The sequence below is a fragment of the Melozone crissalis genome, unplaced genomic scaffold (assembly GCF_028551555.1).
Source record: "Melozone crissalis strain CALT ecotype California unplaced genomic scaffold, PUWL_Pcris_2 ptg000035l_1, whole genome shotgun sequence".
Classification (NCBI taxonomy): domain Eukaryota; kingdom Metazoa; phylum Chordata; class Aves; order Passeriformes; family Passerellidae; genus Melozone; species Melozone crissalis.
The window spans coordinates 3,801,392-3,824,283 of record NW_026535813.1 but is presented as its reverse complement, the minus strand read 5'-3'; positions in this window follow the sequence as shown (position 1 = coordinate 3,824,283).

Below are 22,892 nucleotides of genomic sequence, written 5' to 3'. Positions count from 1 at the left end.
ATCCAGCATTTATTTATCCAATGTTCTTTCCCTAGAGCATCAGAGGCTACCCATGCATATTTATTCAGAGAGGTTTTTAGCACTAGTGGTACTTCTCCTACAGTAGGGAGGTCCACCAAAACAGGCTGTCCAGGGTAATGTGCTGGATTCTTGAAATCATCTGGTCCCCGTAGTGAGGGAATTATGCTTGGAGCTGTTGGGCAAAAAGCAGTGATTTTGAGACACCCATTTACCCCCCCATCTATCATACACACCTTTCACAGCTTCCCATAACTGAACGCCCCAATTTCCCTCTTGTGATTTCAAAAGTTTTTTCAAAAAATACCTTTATACAATCCCGTTAGCTTGAGGGTAGTAAGGGGTGTGGAAAGCCCATTTATTCCCTTCACTTTTTGCCCAGTCCTGTACAACTTTGGCAGTAAAGTGAGACCCATTATCAGATTGAATTTCCTGTGGTTTTGGGAAAATTCCAAACCATCCCTGCAATGCTTTAACAGTATTATCTCCTGTAGCTCTTATAAAGCATCAGCCTGGACCAACCAAGATATAATCTCCACTCCTACCAGCACTAAGTGTTTACCTCCTGACTTATTAAAGGGGCTGATATAATCTACTTTCCATGCATCCCATAAGCCTTTACCCTTTCTTAAATGCAGAGGGTCATCTTCCAAAGGATTTCTTTCTAGTCGTCTGAGACATTGTTGGCAGGCAGATATGCATGTTTTCTACATTTCTCTCATGACAGGCCAGCTGCGAGCAAGAGCTTCTTTGTACAAATCTTTTGCACCTGTACGTTGTCTTTTTACATGTAACCATTCTAACAAGCGCTCCCAATCCTCTGTAATTTGTTCCTTTTTCAGGGGACTTAGTCTTGCTAACTCATCAACTGTATTGTTCCACTCTCCTGCTGGGTTTCCATCTGTCTGGTGAGAGGCTACCCACCCCACTGCAAAATTCCCTTGACTTGTGATATTTAAAATTTCTTGTCACTTTTCCTTTTGCCATACTGGAATTCTGTTAACTTCCCAATCATTTTGCTGCCAAAAAGGAAGCCACTCAGTACATCCTTTATACACAGCATAGGAGTCAGTGTAGATACAGACAAAAGCGATATTCTGTATCTCACGTTGGGAAACACTCCAAACAGCTATCAGCTCTCCAACCTGACCTCTGCCTTCTCCCTCAGTAATAATTCGTTCACCAGAGGAAATGTGGAGGGCTTCTACCCTGTATCTCCACACCTTTCCCTCTCGTTTAGCAGAGGCATCAGTGAACCAAGAATTTGCTGATTGTACGGGGGAGAAATGAGGGGCTACTTTAATTACAGAGGCAGGTTTGTCATGGCTGCTACCCAAGCTCTCAGTTTCTTGTATCACTAAATTTTTTACAGCTCCTTCTGTTATTGAGAAGATGTTACAGTAATGTTCAATCTGAGCATACCACTTTCTAACTGAGGCCCTCTGTGCCATCTCTTCTCTGGGGGGGTCCCAGTAGTGACTGTCTTAATAACTTTGAAAGGACCTTTCAATACAATTGGTTGTTGTTGTGCAATTTTTCCCACTTCTATGAGAGCTAAGATAACCACAAACAATCCTTTTTCCCAGGTAGTGTATCTTTTCTCAGCATCTTTGAAACCATGGGAATAAAAACCCACAGGTCTTGTCGGACCATCAGGACCCCGCTGCCATATGTGTACTGACATCCCTGAGGAGGCAAATCCCCATTCCACCTGGAAAGGATCCATAGGATGGATAAGGCCCAGTGCTTGATGAGCTGTTGCTTCAAAAATCAGCAATTGCAATGCTTCCTCCTGAGAAGGAATCCAATCCCATTTCACCCCTTTACTCAGCAAGCCATAAAGCAACCTGGCACTCATTGAGAAATCTGGAATGTGTTTCTTCCAGAACACTAATAATCCTAGAGCTTGTTAGAGATCTTTCCTGGATTCAGGCATGTTTATCTGATCTAAAGAGGTTAGGGTATCAGGTGGAATACACATCTGTCTCTGTCCCTCTGGGGAGCCTCTCAGGAACCCTCAGCCAGTCCTGAGTCTGAAGACAGAGGGGGGCAGCCCCGACACGGCCGACAGCGGGGAGACACTCTCTCATGCCCCAAAGGTACTGAGGGCACCTAGGCTAGTCCCCTTTGCAGCAGAAGAGACACTAGAGACATTGGTAGAAGATAAAGGGCCAACTCTTATCAGGGGTTAAAACAAGGTTTTATTCAGGGGCTCTGGGGAGCTCCTACACCTCAGGGGGCCTTCTGCTGAGAGCCCTGGGAGATGTGTCAAGGTTGCATTTAAAGGGAGGTGGAACCCGAAAGTAGATAACAGTTTACTAACCAATAAGTAACCCTAAGGGATGGGTACTGGGGGATAGACATTAAGGACAGCATATGGGGCAAGGCTTGGGGGGGCTGACCCCTAGCCTCTGGCTAATCACTCGCTGTCCTGGACCGATGCTTCTAGATGGAGGGGATGGGATGCTGAGTGATTGACAGAGAGCCAGGATGGGGGTTTGGGGATGATCTCAGCTAGGGAGAGGGATTACACAGGTAAAGGGAGGGGGGTACAATCTGGGATAAACCATTTGGGAAAAATACGGGGGATACAAAACAAAACTACTTCACAGTATTACAAAGTATAAAAACACACTACAACATCTCCCTCTTTTCATTTAAATAAAAAGGGACAGGCACCTAAATATTAAAACTCAGCTTGGGTTGATCTCAAGCATCAGCAAACCAAGACTGTTTTGTGGACACTGTAAAGGTTCCTGTTTCCTCCTCAGGAGAGGTAGGAACAGTCACCTGATTAATCTCTAAAGGAGAAGTAGCTTTCCATATTAATTTGGCCACGATGCTCTTGATGATCCCAAAGCTGATCAAAAGAACAAAAAGAACCAGCAAAAGCAAAAATACAGACTTTAGTATGGATCTGACCCAGCCTGAAAGTCTCCATCCTTGGAGAAGTCCGTCCATCCAGTCTGCTGTTTCTTGCTTGATGTCTTGGACCATCTGTTGCATCTTTCAGATGATTTTGTGGACCTCTTCAGCTTTGGATGACAGATTCAGGCAACAGAGACCCTCAAATGCCTCACACCGATGATTATGTAGTAGGAGAAGAAAATCAATTGGGGCATGATTTTGTAGGGTGGTTTGCCTTGTTGTTTCATCATCTGCCAGGAGGTCAGAAAGTGCAGCTGATGTAATATTGGCCTCTTTAGCAACCCAAGACTCTAGCTGTGATAATTCACCTAGAGCCTTGGCTGCAAGACACCCATGGCAAAAACACAGTGATTGCAACCCCTTTTGATTTGGACCAATGTACAATTTCAGAATTGCAATTTGGGTCTAAATTCCTTAAGTCTCTCTTTTTGCGGGTCGAATTGTGGGCACTGGTTTTGGTTCACCAATCCATGATTTGGGTCTTGTTGGGCATAAACAGGCTCAGCTTTCCAATGGTGCATGGACCTCCGATTAGACTAGAGGGGATGCCTGCCCATGCTCTGTCACCACAAATGAGGAAAAACCCTTTAGGGAGGGCACGGGGCTTATTATCGGGGATGGGCGACATCTCCACATGGGAAATTTTCTTACACCAAATTTTTGCTGTGTAGTTTTCTTTAAATTGTTTGACTTCCTGATACAAATTTACTTGTTCTTTTGGTATAAACATAAACTGAACACAATAGAATGCTTTTGCAGAACCAAGGAGCTCAAATTCTTGGGGTTCCTTTTCTGTTATTGTCTGTCTATCAACTAAGTTTGCCCAAAGGGATAATGGATTAAATACTGGAAGAAAGGGGGTTGCTAATGTTGGCAGAAATTCACTATATTTAGATGGGATCCCCACAAAGCAAGTGGACATCGTGTCAGACACAGAGGAGGCAGGCAGGCAAATGTAATCTTGGTTGAGGACTCTGGCAAGAGTGGTCCATACGTTTGCCTGAGGCTGAGAAACGATCCACATCTGACTTGGATGGATGTCTGATAACAGGAGCAGCAGAAGGATGGGGCTCATTCTGACAGTACAGGGGTTGAGTTCAGATCAAGGGTAAACACTGAAAAAACTGAAGATAAAAAATGTTAGGAATAAGGTTCAGGTAATAGCAACTTAACTTTAAAGAGTCTGACGATGCTTCCTTCTCCAGCAGACATGGGCTACTTATGCCATGGCTTTATCTTTTGACACTCTTGGAATGTATGGTCTTACCCACTTGGAGGGGATCCATCTGAAGCCTGAGGGAGTGGATACGCACGCATATCCCCTACCCCAGGCCACTAGCTCATAGGGCCCCTCAGTTTTCCAAGTCTCAGGGTCTTTTATGAGGACAGGCGGCCAGACTTTCAGTTTGTGCTGACTGTTCTCTTTAAAGTGCCTTATGATAGGTGGCTTAAGGTTTTCATAGGTACAGTTAAAAAAATTCAGCATGAACAGCGCTTTGGACAGCCGGACTTGAGGGGACTCCACCTTCATAGCCTCTTGTTGTTAGTGATGGACCTTTTTTAGGCTCTGGTGGGCCCTCTCCACCACGGCTTGGCCTGTTGGGGAATAGAGGATGCCTGTCTTATGTTCTATTCCCCATTGCTGCAGGAAGCTCTGAAGCTCTTTGGACTTGTATGCTGGGCCATTGTTTGTTTTGATGACCTTAGGGATTCCTAATGTGGAGAAGGCTTGCATGAGATGTTTTTTTACTTCACAGACCTTCTCCCTTGTGTGGGCGGAAGCGTAGATGGCACCAGAAAAGGTATCCACGGAGATGTGGACATATTTAAATTTGCCAAATTATGAGATGTGGATTACATCTGTCTGCCACACCTTTCATCTCTGCAAACCCCTAGGGTTTGCCCCTGTACTTAGGGAAGGTAGTGACTGGTTTTGACAAGAAAGGCAGGTGGCTACGATGGCCCGGGCTTGTTCACGCATCAGGTGGAATTGCCGAACCAAGCTGGGTGCATTTTGATGGAAAAATTGGTGACTGATCTTTGCTTGTTGGAATACATCTGGGAGCGGGGCCATCTCGACTGGTGCCACAAGGGCATCAGCCCTACGGTTACCTTCTGCAATGAACCCTGGCAGGTCTGTGTGTGACCTGACATGCATCACATAGAAGGGTTGCTCCCGGTGAGAGATTATTTTCACATTTTTTGAGAGTAATTCATATAAAGGAATGTTGGAAATTTCTTGCAATACAGCATTCTCTGCCCTGGACACTACATCTGCTATGTAAGCTGAATCAGTAACTAAATTAAAAGACTCGGAGAACCTCTCAAAGGCTCTGACGACAGTGGCCAACTCAGCAATTTGGGGTGATCCCTCTACCTTGGCAACATCTGCCTCCCACTGCTGAGTTTGAGGATCTTTCCAAGTCACCACTGACTTGTGGGACGCTCCAGACACGTCAGTGAAAACTGTCAGTGCCTTTAGAGGCGTCCTGCTCTGAATACTTGTCAATGATAAGGAAAACTGAACGTCCAAAAAAAAGTTTTGTGGGCCGGTCGCTGGATCGAAATTTGGCCCGTGTAGCTGTCTAGCGCAAATTGCAGGGCTTCATTCTCTTGAAGCAATTGTTCTAACATTGATTGAGATATTTGGCCTGATTTCAAATTTAAGGAGATGTGAATGCAGTCAAAGTCACACCCTGCCAATTCTCTGATCTGAGTCTTTGCTTTCCGGATCAGTTCTGCCATCAGCTCCTGTGGCATTGTCATCCTTTTGGACCTGTTGTGACTGAGGAAGACCCATTCTATGATTAAGAGTGGATCTTTCTTGGCCTGGTCACCTTTCCCTGCCTGGCTAGTTTCCCACTGGAAGATCACCCCATGGAAGTGTGGCAACTTGCCTAAGATGATGAAATTGAAGGACAGGCCCTGCTGGCACCTGTGGGCCTGCCTGGTAGACATTGTTTCCAGAACTTTCTCCAGTGCAGTTCTGGCTTCCTGAGTGAGGGTCCTAGGAGAACTAAGGTCCTCTCTCCCTTTCAACAAATTGAAAAGGGGGGCTAGGTCCTCGGTGGAAATGCCTAGCCAAGGTCTCACCCAGTTTAAAGACCCACACAGTTGATGGAGGTCCGCTAAGGTTTTGATGTCGTTTTTGATAGCTAATTTTTGCACCACAATGGTCTGCTTTCTAATTTGGAGACCCAGGTACTTCCAAGGTGGCATCTTTTGAATCTTTTCTTCCTGGAGCTCGAATCCTGCAGCAACCAATGCATTGATTGTCAGGTCAAGTGTGTGAGTAAGCATGCCATCGGTTGGGGCACACACCAGGATGTCATCCATGTAGTGCAGGATGATGGAATCTCCTGCAGCTTCACAGACTGGGGAAAGCAAGGAAGAGACGTACCACTGGCAAATCACAAGGGATCACTTTGAGACCTTGTGGGAGTACTTTCCAGTGGTATCTCTTCATTGGGGCTTCTAGGTTTATGGTGGGAACCGAGAAGGCAAAACGCAGGGCATTGTTAGGATGCAGGGGAATTTGAAGAAAACAGTCTTTGATGTCAATTACAGCTAAAAACCAATTCTGTGGAAGCATGCTCAGTGAGGGCATCCCTGGTTGTAGAGACCCCATGTCCCCAATAATGTTGTTGATTTGACGGAGGTCGTGGAGGAGCCGCTACTTGTCTTTGCTGGGTTTTTTAATGACAAAGACAAGGGAGTTCCACAGTGATGTGGTCTCCACAATGTGACCTTTTCTTAACTGCTCCTCTACAAGCTCTTCAAGCACCTTTAATTTGCTTTTGTTGAGCGGCCACTGTTCTACCCATACTGGAGTATCAGTTTTCCAAATCAATTTTTGGGTAAGGTGCCCTTAAGTGGCTGCTGCCCAAAAAACCTGTGGGGTTTTCTGGGATGTCAATTATGGTTCCCCACTGAACTATCAAATCTCTGCCCCAGAGGGGCTCTGTGTAGTCTAACACAAAGGGGCGTATAGAAGCCACTTTGCCATTTGGTCCTTCAATTTGGATGATGTTTTATAACTGTCTTGCTAATTGGATGCCCCCTACACCTTGCACATGTCCTGCCACATTTTGCAATTCCCAATGTGACGGCCACTCCTTGGAGGGAATGATCATAACATCTGCTCTGGTATCTAGAAGTCATTGCATAGATTTGTACTCCCCACCTTGGTGCAACCCACATGATACCTTGGCTTTTTCTCTTCCCAGTACCTGAGTCCATCAGACATTGGGATGGAGTTTATTTCTGAGGGTGTCTGCCTGCTCCTGGTCCCATGGAGGCTCAGGCACTGGGATGGCTTGGGCTATTATTTGGCCTTTGGGCAAGTACATGGGTGGGTGAGTACAGTGGAGCCAAATGGCAAACTGCTTCAGGTCTGATGATATGAGACCCGGTGGAATGTTAATTTCCTGGGGTGTGTGTTTTGTGTCCCCAAGGACGACATACTTACTGTGATGTTTCTGGCAAAGCTGTGTCCAAGTACCTGGCTGTTCAGGGCTAACAGTTATGAAATGCCAGTTAGTATCCTTGAGATGGAGAGGCTCTGTCAGTGACAATCTGTAACGGTTATGGGGAGAATTGGTGGTTAGAATTGGTCTGGGATTGTCGCAGTTAAATGAATGTTCTGTTTTGTCCAATGCCAATGTCTGATTTGGCATAGGCCCGTCTCCTAAACTAGGTATTTTGTCCCCCCTCTGTGCTGGAATTGGACCCACCCTATTTTTGTCATAGTGCTGGGAAAAAGAGCGCTCTTTATTCATTTTTTTGGAAGGCTGTCTTTTGGGGAATTCTGATCTTTAAGCTTATTGCATTTAAAAATCTAAAAACTGCTTTTCCAGAGGGCAGTCAGGCATCCAATGCCCTAACTTCCCACAAAGATGGCAGGGTCGATTAGAGTTGGAGGTTCTCTCCTGTGGCATCGTGACGCGCTGAAGCTGGCTGGTGGATGGTGGATCAGGGGCGTCCACAGCTGCAATCTTTCTCTGTGGTTTCGGTCTCTCATCCTGGTCAGCAGAGGTGATGGTAACTTTCTTCTCACACACTTCTAACATTGCTTGTAGTGTTGGTGTTGGATCGAGAGGCAGGCTCAGGATGGCAGCTTTACACTTCTCATTGGCATTTTCTTTAGCAATCTCCGTGAGGATTTCCATCCTGGCTCCTTCATTCTAAACTTGCAATTCCACAGCTTTTCTCAACCTTTCCACAAAACTCAAAAAGGACTCAGATGAAGATTGTGTTATTTTCAAATAGTTCTCAAGTGGAACATCAGGACGCAACCCAAAGAAAGCTTTCCTAGCTGCTCTAGCACTTTCTTTAAGAGCCTTTTTGGGAATGCCCTCTGCCTGACTTGCTCCGTCCTCCCACTCCCCTTGTCCACAGAGATGGTCTAGTGATATCATTTTACCATAAACATCATGGGCGGTGGCTTCATCAGCCCACAGGTCTGGTAAACTGGCTCTCACTCCATTTTTCCATGCTGTATCCCACAAGAGATATTCAGATGGGTATAACAGACAGGAAAAAAGGTGTTTGATGTCAGCGGGGGTTAAGGTATTAGCAGAAAGCGTAGCTTTAAGAAGTCCCTTAAAATATTCACTCAACCTATCAAAATCTTTGTGGGCTTTGGCAAGTTCCTTGACAGATTCAAAGGGAAAAGGTGTCCAATGTGCCTGAATCCCTCCAATTAAATATGAAATGTATGACACCGGAGCTGCAGAGAGGACCGGCATTGTTGTTTCTGGGTTCCAGCTCCCAGGCTCAGCATCTCCGGGTTCTCTGACATGGGAGCTGGAGGGCCGGCTGAGGGAGGGGAGGAGGGAGGGGGCAGCTGGTGGGCAAACCCCTGAGGGGGCGGAGGGGGGCAGGGCCAGAGTAGGAGGAGGGGGAGGGGGAAGGGTGCTGGGAGGGAGGGTTTCAGGGGAGGGGTTTTTGACCGGAATGGGTTGTTTGAAGAGCAAAAAGGATTGTGGGAAGAAGAAGGCGCAGGAACGACCATGTAGTCTCCAGCATCATGGTCTGGGGGAATCACCTGAGGTGAATCGGGGGTACAAAAACGAACACAAGGATTTCGGGACAGGGTATCGCAAACTGGGAAAATAGGGGGAAGGGTAAAATCCCAGGGAGTTTGGCCAGAACTCTCTGGAATAGAGAGTGAGAGCTTCTGAAGGAAGCTAGGGAGTGTAGCTTTCTTCAGAATGTCCTGTCTCGGGGCTGAGTGTGAGGAAAGAGGGCTAGGAGAGGGAGAACATAACTTGGAGGGGGGTAAATTGGGTTTCTAGGAAATAGAGGTGTTCAAATTGCTCTGGGATGGCTGTTCCTGCATTTTTGATTTGAATTTTACAACATTTCTTATCTGCATAGCTAGAAAAGCAAACTTTGACAGAGATTTATCACCTGACTTCCCTGCTCTCAATAACTCATTGCCAATTTTGTCCCAGAAAGCCAAAACATGGATATTTTCAGTTGATACATCAGGGAAGTGAAGGAACAGCCGTCTAACAAATTGTTTAACATCTCTTTTTGAAAATCTGATTTCTTCACTCTTAAGAAAATTTAAAAGATGGTAATAGACACCTTTATGAGATACAGAAAGCTTGGCACCCATTGTAGCTGTGATTTAAAGTTTTGTGAAGAGGACTGGGTTTGTGGCTCAGAATGCTTGCCAAATGATTGTTGGTAAATTGGTTCCTCCTCTTCGGGAGGGTCAGTGTTTTCCACTGAGGCTTCCATGTCATCCATTGGAGCACTAAGGGCTTCCAAATGGTAGACTTCAGGAGGGGGAGGAGCTTGAAATTAACTTGTGAACCATACGTTTGATTAGTCTGAAAACAATGCTAACAACTACAATAACAATAACTAAAATAAACAATACTAAAATTACAGTTTTCAGAATAGATCCCAACCAGCCCGAGAGTCTCCAGCCTTTGAACAGTCCACTCAGCCAGTCATCAGTTTCTCTCTTGATATTCTAATTTCAAGCTGGTCCATACGTTGCTTTGGGCTGAGGGACTACTCAGGAGATCGCTGGTGGAATGATTGTGAGTAGGATGAGGAGCAGACTCGGTCTCATGGTGTCTTGAGACTGCACACGAACAATGGGATCTAAACTGGTACAAGGAACTTAAGACAAACATATATTACAAGCTATTCCAGATAGGAGGCTTAAATGGAATTTCCTCCAGGGAACGAGTGTGACGTTTCCTTCTCCAGGCAGCATTAGCAACCTGGGGTGCTTCTGTAGATTTCCCTGAGACCTTGGGGACATAGGGCCTTACCCATTTAGAGGGAACCCACTTTAAACCAGAGGGGATGGACACACAGGCCTATCCACGTCCCCATGTAACCAATTTGTAAGGTCCTACCATCTTCCAAGTCTCAGGGTCCTTTACTAAGACTGGAGGCTTTTCTTTCATCAACCTATGACTGTTCCCCCCAAAGTGGAGTAGGATGGGCGGGTTCAGACTGTCAAAAGAACATTTCAGAAAATTGATTGTGAACAGCGCCCTGGACAACCGGATGTGGGGAGGTTCCACTTTCAGAACCTGTTGTTGCTGGTCCAGGACTCTTTTGATATCACGGTGAGGCCTTTCTACTACAGCTTGACCTGTAGGGGAGTAGGGGATGCCAGTTTTGTGCTCTACTCCCCATTGCTGCAGGAAGCTCCGGAATTCCTTGGATTTGTAAGCGGGCCCATTATCAGTTTTCAACTCCTTGGGGATGCCCATGAAAGAAAAGGCCTGTAGGAGGTGCTTTATGGCATCGGGAGATGATTCTCCCATGTGGGCAGAGGCATAGACCACTCCAGAAAAGGTATCTACACTAACATGAATGTATTTCTGCCATCCAAATGACTGTATGTGTGTTACATCTGTTTGCCACAGTTCACAACTGTTCAACCCCCTTGGGTTTGCTCCCGCACTCATTGTAGGGAATGCATGTTGTTGGCAATTGGGGCATGTGTCCACAATCGCTTTGGCCTGTTCTCAAGTGATGTTAAACTAACGAACTAGGCCGGGTGCATTTTGGTGGTAAAGCTGGTGGCTGATTTTTGCCTGCTCAAAAACATTTGGGAGAGTGGCTATCTCTGCAGGTGCAGCAAGAGCATCTGCCCTTCTGTTGCCTTCAGCGATAAACCCAGGCAAGTCAGTGTGTGACCTGACGTGCATCACATAAAATGGTTGCTCTTGGTGGGAGACTAACTTTACAAGTTTTGAGAGCAATTCAAAAAGTGCAATGTTAGACACTTCTTGCAGTATTGCTTGATCTGCCTTGGATACTACTCCTGCCACATATGCAGAATCTGTAATCAGATTGAATGGTTCTGAGAACCTTTCAAAGGCCCTAACAACTGTAGCCAACTCAGCAACCTGAGGTGAACCTTCCACCTCAGCAATGTCCATCTCCCACTGCTGGGTTTGAGGATCCTTCCAAGTCATAACGGACTTGTGGGATCTCCCGGACACATCTGTAAAGACTGTCAGAGCCTTTTTTAAAGGTCTCTTACTTTGAACACTTCTCAATTTCAGAGTGAATTGAACTTTTTGTTTGAAAATTTTGTGGGCAGGCCAATGGATAGAAATTTGTCCTGGGTAGGAATCTAGAGCAAACTGCAATGCTTCATTTTCCTGAAGCAATTGTTCCAATATTTTCTTAGTATTTTGGTCCGATTTTAACTCAGCTGGAATGTGAATGCACTCAAAGTCACATCCTGCTAGCTCCCTGATCCGGGTCCTAGCTTTCTGGATCAGTTCTGCTACCAGCTCTTGGGGCACTGTCATTCTCTTGGACCTTTGGTGGCTGAGGAAAACCCACTCTATGATCAAGAGAGGGTTCCTATGGTCCTGGCCCTGTTTTGGTGTTTCCTTTGCCTTAGGTGTTTGTTTTTCCTCCCACTGGAAAATGATTCCATGGACGTGTGGCAACTTACCTGAGATGATAAATTTGAATGGCGGGTCAGGCTGACATCGGTTGGCCTGTCTTGTGGACACTACAATCTGAACCTTTTCTAGAGCTTTCTGTGCCTCTGGGGTAATAGCCCTAGGAGAACCCGGGTCCTCTCCCCCTTTCAATAAATTGAAAAGAGGGGCAAGGTCTTTGTTAGTCAGACCCAGCCAGGGCCTTACCCAATTTAAAGACCCACACAACTTGTGGACATCCGCAAGAGTCTTGATCTTTGTATGGATTTCTAATTTTTGAGGAACAATGGTCCTATTTCCAATTTCTAAGCCCAAATACTTACAAGGTGGCATCTTTTGATTTTTCTTTTCCTGAAGCTCGAACCCTGCAACAATCAGTGCATTGATCGTTAGGTCAAGCGCATGTGTGAGTAAATCATCATTGGGGGCACACACGAGGATATCATCCATATAACGATAGATGATGGCCTTTTCTGCGGCTGCATGCACTGGGGACAGCAGGGAAGACATACCACTGGCAGATTGCTGGTGAGACCTTTAGTCCCTGAGGAAGAACTTTCCAATGGTACCTTTTCATCGGGGCTTTCATGTTGGTGGTGGGGACCAAGAATGTGAAATGCCATGCATCATCAGGGTGTAGGGGGATTTGGAAAAAACAATCTTTTATATCAATAGCAGCCTATTTCCAATCCTGGGGAAGCATCGCTGGGGATTGAAATAAACATGGGCAGGAGACCTTTCTCCTTTTTAATGCCTTTATTAAAAGTGATCAGCTTGGATGGGGAGAACTGACGGGTCCGCACTCATGCCGCCACTGCTCCCAGGAGTGACTTGGAGGAGGAGGAAGAGTGCAGCTGTGTCCACTGGTCTGTGGGCAGAGCTGGGGGTTCCGTCCTCAGAAGAGCATCGGAAAATCCCTTTTTCACTTTTTCGGTTTGACTCCCAGGGTCCTGCCTCTAGCCGAGGTCCTCCTGGGCTAGGGCAAGGGGCAAAAAATGCTCTCAGCGTCTCTGCAGGCTCTGGACTTTGTTCCTCACGTCCAGACATCACCTTGATCTCTTAATTTTGTGTTGGCTTGTTGTTTTTGGGGTCTTTTGATAAGTTTGGTGGGGTGACTTTCCCGTGGCATACTGGCTCCGAGGTCATTTGCATGCCCTCCTATGTCCCCTCCTTTCACTGTCCAAGAAGGATCATCCACCTGGCAGCAGGCAGGGTGGTACTGACAAAAGGAGGAATTCTTAACCATCAGTGACAGGTAGTTAATGAAAACGACTGGTGATTACAATAACAAACAGTTAGAACTCCACCCTGGCAGCAACTGGTCCAACCTGTTCACTCTGCAACCTTTTAAAAAAAATTGGCAGCTTTTTCTACTTATAACAGGGATGGCATACCAGGTTGGAGAGAACCCATATCTTCAATTACATTATTAATTTGTCAGAGGTCGTGGAGGAGCCGCCATCTCTTTTTTTCAGCCTTCTGGATGACAAACACTGGAGAGTTCCATGGGGACATGGTCTCCACAATGTGACCCTTTTTCAGTTGCTTTTCCACTAGCTCCTCAAGGCCCTTTATTTTTTGTTTACTGAGCGGCCACTGTGCTACCTGAACTGGTGTGTCTGTCTTCTAATTCAGTTTTTGGGCATAGCCCTGTTCAGTGACCGCTGCACAAAAATCCTATGGAGAGTCTGGAATATCAATTGTGACACTCCACTGGGCCATTGAATCTCTCTCTAACAATGGTTCCGGATAATCCAACACAAATGGACGGATATTTGCCAATTGTCCGTATGGTCCCTCAATTTGGATGACGCTCTTGGGTTGCCTCGCCAATTGCAGGCCTCCTACACCTCGAATGTGACCAGCAACGTTTTGCAAAGGCCAATGTGCTGGCCAGTCCTATGCTGGGATCATTGTGCAGTCTACACCTGTGTCTACGAACATCTCAATGCGTTTTGACTCCCCACCCCCACTGACATTACACCAGATTTTGGGTTTGTCTTTCCCAATAGCTTTGACTCGGGCAACTGTGAGCCCTTGTTTTTCGGTGCTTTCAGGTTAACTTGGCACTGGGATAGCTTGTGCTATGATTTGTCCTTTGGGAAGAAACAGGGGTGGGTGGAAACAGTGCAGCCTGAGAACAAATTGCTCAACATCTGATGTTGTCATATCTGGAGCAATTTCGATCTCTTGTGGTGTGTGTTTGGTGTCCCCAATGACGATGCACTTACAGCGAATTCGGTGCCAAGTACCCTGCTGTTATGGGTTGACGGAGACAAAACGCCAGTCAGTGTCTTTCACGTGGAGTGGTTCAGTCAGTTGCAACCTGTAAGGCTCATTGACAGAAGTTGTGGTTAACATAGGTTCACCTAAGTCATGGTAAAGGTTATATTGTTTCACTTTCAGCAGTGGACCAGCAGACGTGGTCTTTGAAGCATCTGCTTCACTTAGAGAAATAGGAATGTTACCGCGCACTTGGTCTTTTTTGCTTCCCTTAATCCCTTGGCCTGCTCTTTTTGTGTCTGCACGCCTGGCAGGCCGACGCTTCCCATTCAGTTTTTTTGTCGTTGTTGACCCCTTGGGAGCGCTTGCAGTTCTTCTCCCCTGCTATTTCTAAATTCATTGAATTGCTTTTTCAGGGGGCACTGGTTACTCCAGTGCCCAAGGTTATTGCAAAGCAGGCATGGCTTTGTGGGGTGAACCATTGCTGGTCTTCGCTGCTGCCCAGTGTGCCACTGTGCTGAGGGAATGGACGCTGGACTGGCAACGGGAACTCGCTGAGGTAGTCTTGGCAGCAGCTTTGGTCTGGTGTCTTCAGCTGCACTCATCAGAGGCACTTTCCTATTACAAACTAGAAGCATATCTTTTAGTGTAGGGGAGGGTTCTAGGGGAAGACTCAAAATTGCCGCTCGACACTGTTCATTTGCATTTGTAAATGCCATTTCCTATAAAACCTCTTCCCTTGCATTCACTTTTTAAACTTGGTTTTCAATAGCTCTAGTTAACCTTTCTACAAATTTTAAAAAAGTCTCTGATGGTAGCTGCTTGATCTTACTATAAGGCTCAAATGGGCCTTCAGGGTGGAGGGAAAAGAAGGTCTTTTCAGCTGCTTCTTTGACTCTCTTAAGTGCTTCTACAGGAATTACTGCAGCTTGGATTTGGGCTAAGGACCATTGGCCCTCACCAGAGAGATGGTCAATGGTAATTGGCATGCCATTGACATCTTTTGCTGTGTTTGGATCAGCATGCAAGTCTGGGAGAGCTTCTTTTAGCAGTTGTTTCCATGCCAATTCCCATAATTTGAATTCTGTAGAGGTCATGAGGCACGAAAAAAGCTGTTTTAAATCATGTGGGTCTACTACAGTCCTACTCAGTTCGGCATTTAAAAGGCCACGGAAGTATCGGCTATGTAAGTCATAGTCATTGTGGGCTTTGCAAATTTCTCTTATAATTTCTCGCCCAAAAGCTTTCCAGTTTGCAACTGAGGCTCCTCCCCCTTGCCCTTCATGCTGATACATAACAGGGGCGAATGACAAAGTGGGACCCGGTATTGGGTCTGAGGTTCCCTGCCCTGTATTCTTTGAATCGGAAGCATTGGGATCACAGGTACAGCTGTGGAGACAAGCAGTGGGCGTGCCCCCCCCCCCCCGTGGGAACCCAGGGAGGGGGCGGGGACACTGTGGGAATTAGGGGAGGGGACAGGGGGTTGGCAGAGGGCAGGGACGCCTGGTGACATCCTGTCAGCAGACGCCTCCTGGGAGGGATAGAGGGGAGGAGCTGAGGATACAGCAGGTAAGGTGGGGGGAGGGAAGGTGTCACGAGGATCGGGAGGGGTGGGGGATGGGGAAGGAATTTTGGGATGCTTAGGGGAATCATGGGAAGAAGGAGACCAGGTATGGCATGGTTCCACGTGGCATCCTCCATCTTCTTGGCCCCCTGGGGACTGGGAGCCATTTTGGGGTTCACTGCTCTCTGAAAAGCCAACACATGCTCTGGATTTCAGAGCAAGGGATGCAGGGTTTTGGGAAAGGTTCCATGCGGTCTGGCCAGGACGTTGTGGACAAAGGAACTCAGGCATTTAAGGGTGCCCAGGGAGCTGGCTTCCCTGGGCATGAGCAGAGTCTGCTCTCTTTAAAATACTAAGCTTTGGGGTACAGGGTTCAGAGCTGGGGGGGGGGGAGAAAAAGGAAGAGCAGAGGTACGTTCCTTGTTATTTGGCTTTTTCTCCACTTCCCTTTGTTTGAGCAAGGCTGCTCGAACTGGTAAACTCCAGAACACGAATTCAGCTGAAGATGTATTCCCAGACTTTCCCAAGGTTATCAATTCATGCCCTACTTTTTCCCAGAATTGAATATTGTGGACTTCTTCAGGAGAAATTTGTGGGAAGTGGAGAAAAAGCCGGCTTATAAACCATTTCAATTTTCCTTTAGAGAACGTTACATTTCCACTAACTAAAATTCCAACAATCTGATAATACACTCCTTTTTGTGCTGCGCTTAACTTAGAACCCATTTTAGATGTAAAAGGCACAGTACACTCTCCCACTGACTGAAAACAAAACCAAACCAGCTACCGATTTCCAAAAACCCCGGTTAAGAAGCGAAAACATGCAGACTTTTAGCCCTTCACAATTCAGCTGCTTGTACTGCTTTAAAAAGTGCCGCCAGCAGCGGCACGGAATCGGAACTTGCCACACCACACCGCGGGATAGACAAAGCCTCCCCTGCCCGCACCACGCAGCAAACCCGAAACCAGAGCCGACTCGCACCTCACTGAGAGCCCCCCCACGCTGCCCTGCAAACCCAAGCCAGGCTGCAAACCCAAGATGTGCAAGCTGCGCCACCCCACGCTGTGCCAAGAGAGCCCGAAAGCCGAGCCGGTGCCATGCCGCCACGCAGGGGAGGGGCAGGGAGCGCGCCCCTGGTCCTCTGAGCCGGTGCTGCGGTGCGAGCCCACCCACGCGAGTTCTATAAGCGTCAGAGCCATGCCGCTGTGGGCTGTGTCTAACACGCTGTGGCTCCTGCTCTGGGGGGCTGCGCAGCCTTTTATGTGCTCTGAATAAGAGCGAAAAAGAACAGATCACACGGCAGAGACTATATTTGATCTTCTACTCCTTATGGAGCAGATATACTCACCCCAAATCGATGCTGTTGGTGGCGTGGTCTGGCAGGGTCTTCTCTTCACCTGAATAGGACTCCTCCAGGGCAAGAGGGGCTTCCCTATTCTCCTCTGGAAAATTTGCTCACCAGAAAGGAGCTGCACTTTCCAGAGGGGCAGAACATCCACGAGGCTTCTGTGGGATAAGTCCCAAAGTCTCTGCTGGAGAGCTATGCCATCAAAGCTCTGCCAGTGGACGCTAAGCTGCCTTAAAGTCTTTCCAAGGTTCTGAGGTTCCGGGATGTCTTCTCGAGGCTGCAGGATCAAGCTGCCTCACGTTGGGTGCCAAAATATAGGAATTAAATACCAATATAGCCAGATGGGACATGCCTGGGCTCATCTGGCCCTTGCTGCTTGACCAAAGGCGGCAGCTGTGGTGGTTTCACCTCAGAGACACCTTTGGCTAGCTGGATGCTGCAGCTGGGCACTTGGGCCAAGTCCAGGCATGCAGGAGCTCAGGTTTACCTCTGGCGGAGAAGCTTTAAAGCGAGGTGAAGGAAAGGAGTTGGTTCTGCTAGAGGGTTTCGATCCAGAACTTTATTCCTGGCACACAGGCCTCTGAAACCAGCAACAGCTCTAACAGAACTACCGAACCGCTTGGTTCCTGTGTCTTTTAACCCTGGGAAGAGGGGGAGGGAAGGGGTAGGGATACCACCAACCAGGTAAGGGAGGGGGAGTCTCAGGAGACAAATGACACCTGGGTGGCCCAATGTCCCCAGGGCTGAGAAGCATCTTTTGAACTTCGCCAATCACTCGACGCCCTTTCTGGAATGCCAAGATTGACGGACAGCACTCAGCAGGGGGCAAGGGAGGGGAAGGGAGAGGTTATTGGCACACCTGGGGAAGGAATTGGAATAACTGAGTGTCCTGGGGTGATGTTATGATGCTTGTATCCCCATTCATATGTTCTGTGCCTTTAAGACCGTCTCTGAAGAGTGAAAGTTTTGTTTGGGTTTCTCTTATCAGGGACACAGAGATGGGCAGTACATAGGGCTGTTTTGGCTTCTTGCTTTTGGCTTGCTGCTTTGCTTGCTCTCTTTCTGCTCTCGCTTCTGCTCTGCTTTGGCCTCTGCTTATTAGCTAGTTTAGCTAAACAGTCCAAATTCCTTCCTGGACTGTTTCTCCTCTCCTTTTCTTCAACCATCTTGAACCTGCTCCGGACTGGGACCTGGGAACACCGAGGGTTTGCACCATTTGGCTGCAGCAGCTGCCCCAGGGCCAGAGGGACTGAGAACAGAGCAACCACCCCCGAAAGAGACTTTTGGATTTTGTCATCTTTCTCAGAGCGGTGTCATCTGGTATTGTAAATTTTGTGTGCTGGGGGGTGCTGGGCCTGTCAAATAAACAGGTTCTTTCCACCTCTCTCCGAAGAATTCTTCCCGAACCAATTGGGGGGAGGGGTCATGTGGGTTTGCTTTCTGGAGGGGCCCTCCTTTGCAGATTCTTTAACAAATTTGCCCTAAACCAGGACACTGAGACAGGCTATTGCATCACACCACAACAGTTTTGTATCTCAAATAACTTTCACCAACCCAGGTGGGGAGGGGGGATGGGAGGGGAGGAGAAAGAAAAGAAACAAACAGCCTGCAGCTGGCAGCCTGCCAAAAATAGAGAAAAAAATACCTTGGCTCCTGCAGTGAGCCTAAAAAAAAGGCAGGGAAACACCCTCCTCCTGAAGAGGGGAGAAACAAGAAAAAGGTACTTACCAATCCAGCTGTAGGACAGGAAAAAGGGGGGTCCTGGGATGATGACTTCCACCTGAAACTGACTTTTGAGGGCGCTTCAATAGCTACCAGTCTCGTCCAGAGAAGAGCAACTCATTAAAACTGAGTGTGTTCTTACTGAGGTAACTTGCCAGCCAAAGGCTTTGGTGAACAGTCTGAAAAAATGTCTGAGCTCTGGGGATGGTCTCAGAGTCGCACATTGGTCGCCAATCTGTCTCTGTCCCTCTGGGGAGCCTCTCAGGAACCCTCAGCCAGTCCTGAGTCTGAAGACAGAGGCGGGCAGCCCCAACATGGCCGACAGTGGGGAGGCACTCTCTCATGCCCCGAGGGTACTGAGGGCACCTAGGCTAGTCCCCTTTGCAGCAGAAGAGACACTAGAGACATCTGTAGTAGATAAAGGGCCGACTCTTATCAGGGGTAAAAACAAGGTTTTATTCAGGGGCTCTGGGGAGCTCCTACACCTCAGGAGGCCTTCCGCTGAGAGCCCTGGGAGATGTGCCAAGGTTACATTTAAAGGGAGGTGGAAACCGAAAGTAGATAACATTTTACTAACCAATAAGTAACCCTAAGGGATGGGTACTGGGGGATAGACATTAAGGACAGCATATGGGGCAAGGCTTGGGGGGGCTGACCCCTAGCCTCTGGCTAATCACTCAACGTCCTGGACCGAAGCTTCTAGATGGAGGGGATGGGATGCTGAGTGATTGACAGAGAGCCAGGGTGGGGGTTTGGGGATGATCTCAGCTAGGGAGAGGGTAAAGGGAGGGGGGTACAATCTGGGATGAACCATTTGGGAAAAACATGGGAGATACAAAACAAGACTACTTCAAAGTATCACAAAGTATAAAAACACACTACAACATGTCATACATCCTTTCCACCAAATTCCCAAAAACTTTACTTCCTGAGAGGGTTTTTGAATTTTCTCTGAGGGAATTTGAAAATAAAGACTTTCTAAATGGGAGATTATTTTTCGTTGGATATCTCCCACTACTTTGATTTCATCTCCTCCCACAAGGATATCATCAATGTATTGATAAACAGCTACATTTTCAGGTTTGGGTATCTTTTCTAATTCTTGGACTAAAGCGTGGTGGGCCAAGGTGGGTGAGTGTTTGTAACCTTGAGGAAACCTAGTGAAAGTGTATTGCTGTCCTTCCCACATGAAGGCAAAGCAGTCCATATCTTCTGGCTGTATAGGTATCATAAAAAACATGTCTTTGACATCTGTAGGTGCCATGATTGAGTGAGCCTTTTCTTGAATTGATGTTATTAATTCAACTAAATTTGGAACCGCTGCTGTAAGAGGGCCTGTGTTTGCATTAAGCCTGCGAAAGTCTACTGTCAACTTCCACTTCCCATTGGGTTTTCTAACTGGCCACACTGGTGAGTTGAAAGGAGAATGAGTATTAACTATAAATCCTTGGTCTCGCAAGTCCTGTATAACTGGTTTGATGCCCTTTTTGGCGCCAGAGTGAGACAGAGGAAAGATCCATTCGGAATTAGGTCAAGTGTCTAAGAAAGGTGAAAAGTCTGTGAGGCCAAAGCTGAAGGAAAAACTCGCATGCCAGACAGCAAGGAGACAGAGAAAGAAAAACAGAAAGACCACAAGGTCGATTTGCCCCCGACTTAGAAATTCCTTTGATAAAGAAGAACTGGTGCTAAATGTCACGCAGAATGAATATGTATGAACTTATTGTGAAACTGTATGCATATGCATTTGGAAGGGGGATAAAAGAAGACCCGAGGTCTTCAGAGGCACGCTTGCCTTTTTGGGGGCTTGCGTCCGGCGCACGTCGTAATAAAAGCATACCGGGCTTTACAACTTTTACAAAGTTGTGAGGTTTCTTCTTTTCTCCGCAAAACATTATGGCGACCCAGATGGGAGTTCTCTGTCCCCGCAGGGGCAGGGGGGATAGATGGACCTCCAAGGCGCGCCCTAGGATTTTTTTTTCCTGGTGGGGCTCCGCTTGTTTTAACTTGCCACCGACAAGGACCTGCTGGCCTTCGGAGGAAGATACGGTATGTACTGAGGGGCCCCTGGGGGAGGGAAAAGAGAGCAAGGGAGTAAACCACCCAGAGACGTCTGGGTTCAGCTGATAGAGCAGCTTATTAGAGACGGGGTTCATAGTTCTGATAGAGCAGACCGCAAGCGGTTCTGGGGGTGAGCCGGGTGAACCCGTGTATGTGTGTGTTGGGGGTTCATTGTTCTGACGGAGCAGAACCGCTAGAGGCTCTAGGGGTGAGCCGGGTGAACCCGTGTATGTGTGTGTTGGGGGTTCATTGTTCTGGTGGAGCAGAACTGCTGAGCCCGTGTGTATTTTGTTTGTGTGTTTGTGTGATGTCCGGACACTGTGTTGCTGTATGGTTAATGTGTGCATTGTGTGGTCAGTGCACTGTGTTTGCAATCGTGCAAGTGTATAAGTGTATGGTGTATAAAAGAGAATAAATCTACAGTGCCCTACAGTGCGGGGGGGGGGTGAGTTCTACCCGTGTTTGAAGCAGCCGAGTGAGGCCTGAGGCACCGGCTGCAGCAGGCTGCGGGGGCAGGGAGAGAAGTGCCCCGCGGAGAAGCGAGTGGAGGAACGTCAGTGATGGTATTTATCGTGTTTAAATGTAGTGATTTGTGTAGATTTGGTACATTTTAACCATGAGTATGAGCTCAGAGAGTTCCTTTGCCTTGGATGTTTGGATTTGGTCTCTGGACTGTGTGCTGTTATTTTGATTGTGTCCAGGAAAAATTGATGTGAGTAAATGCCGAATTATGGTATGCTGTGTTGTGTTGAGAAAAGTGAGCACTCTTAGAGTTATGCCCTTTCCCAGTGGTTTTGTGTGGTGATTTTCTTCCACTGCATTGTGGTAATTTAATTCTCAGATTGTATAGTAGTGTTTGTAGAGATTTTATGATTTTGCTTGCAACAAGAGTAGCATTTTACATAGGAGAACTATAGTACGGTGATTTATGCTTAACTATGATAAAGCAAGTTAAAGGAATTCCAAGAATTCTCCTCCTCACAGCAATTAAAGCCTTGGCTCTAGTGAATTTGAGATAAAGGGGGGGCGCGGGTGCGTGTGTTCGTGTCTGTGGGCATATCAGAGTTTCGGCTGTGACTAGCACAGCCTTTTTGCAAAACAGTAAAACAAGTGTAAGTAGGCACAGTGCTTAATTAGATTGTGCAAGAAGAGAACTAGAAAAGACTGATATTTTGTTTGATCAGAACATAGTGTCTATGTCACGTTTTTGATTAGCATGCTGTGTGAGGTGACAGTGGCTGTCCCCTGGGCACAGGGACAGCTCTGGCTGCCCCGTCTCCCCAGGGAACACGGGAATGGCCTGTGGGCAAAAGCTGGATGTGCAGGTATTATTGCAGTGCGGCGTTTATGAGAAATACTGGTATTGCTGTCTTGCTGTCAGGGCACATGCCTCGAGTGTAAATTAGAGGTTTCTGGTCAAGCAGATTCAGAACCTAAGGTCTTAGAGCTTGTGTGTAGGAGGAAAACTGGGAAACTACTGTGAAGGTCTGTGAAAGAGGTTTGAGTGGAAGCGAGATAGGGCAAGGAAAAATAAATAATGAGAACTGACCAGAGCAAACAGGTTCCTAAATTAGCCCCTTTTGGGAGGGGCTCACTGGGAGGAGGTTGCCAGTAAGAGCAGCTCAGAAAATAAAAGATTTATAATACTTCATTGCTGTTAGTACTGTTTTATAATAGGAAGATAAATGGGATAGAGTTTTTGTATGCTGAAATGTCTTTTTGTTTTAAGAAATCACCCAGAATGGCAAAGAGACTGTGAGATCAGACCGCCCTCTGGTCTTGGCCCTTGAAAAAGGAAAACAAGGCAAAGGAAAGCAAATCAAACATGTTTTTCAGCATGCAGCATAAGATAGCAATGTATGAAATCAGGCAAGGACTATCATGCTGAAATGCAAAGCAATCGCAGTTCGCAAAAGGAGTACATATGATTTGCTAAAGGCTCCTCCCAAGGTAAGGGAGGAAGGGTAAAGATGACCTCCCCAAAAGGGAAGAATTTTTGTCGACACAAGGGCCATATATTCAGTTTTAATAAAGCTTTAGTACCTGTGGAGAACGTTTATGTTGTAGTGTGGGGAACAAACAACTGGCCAGTCTGAGA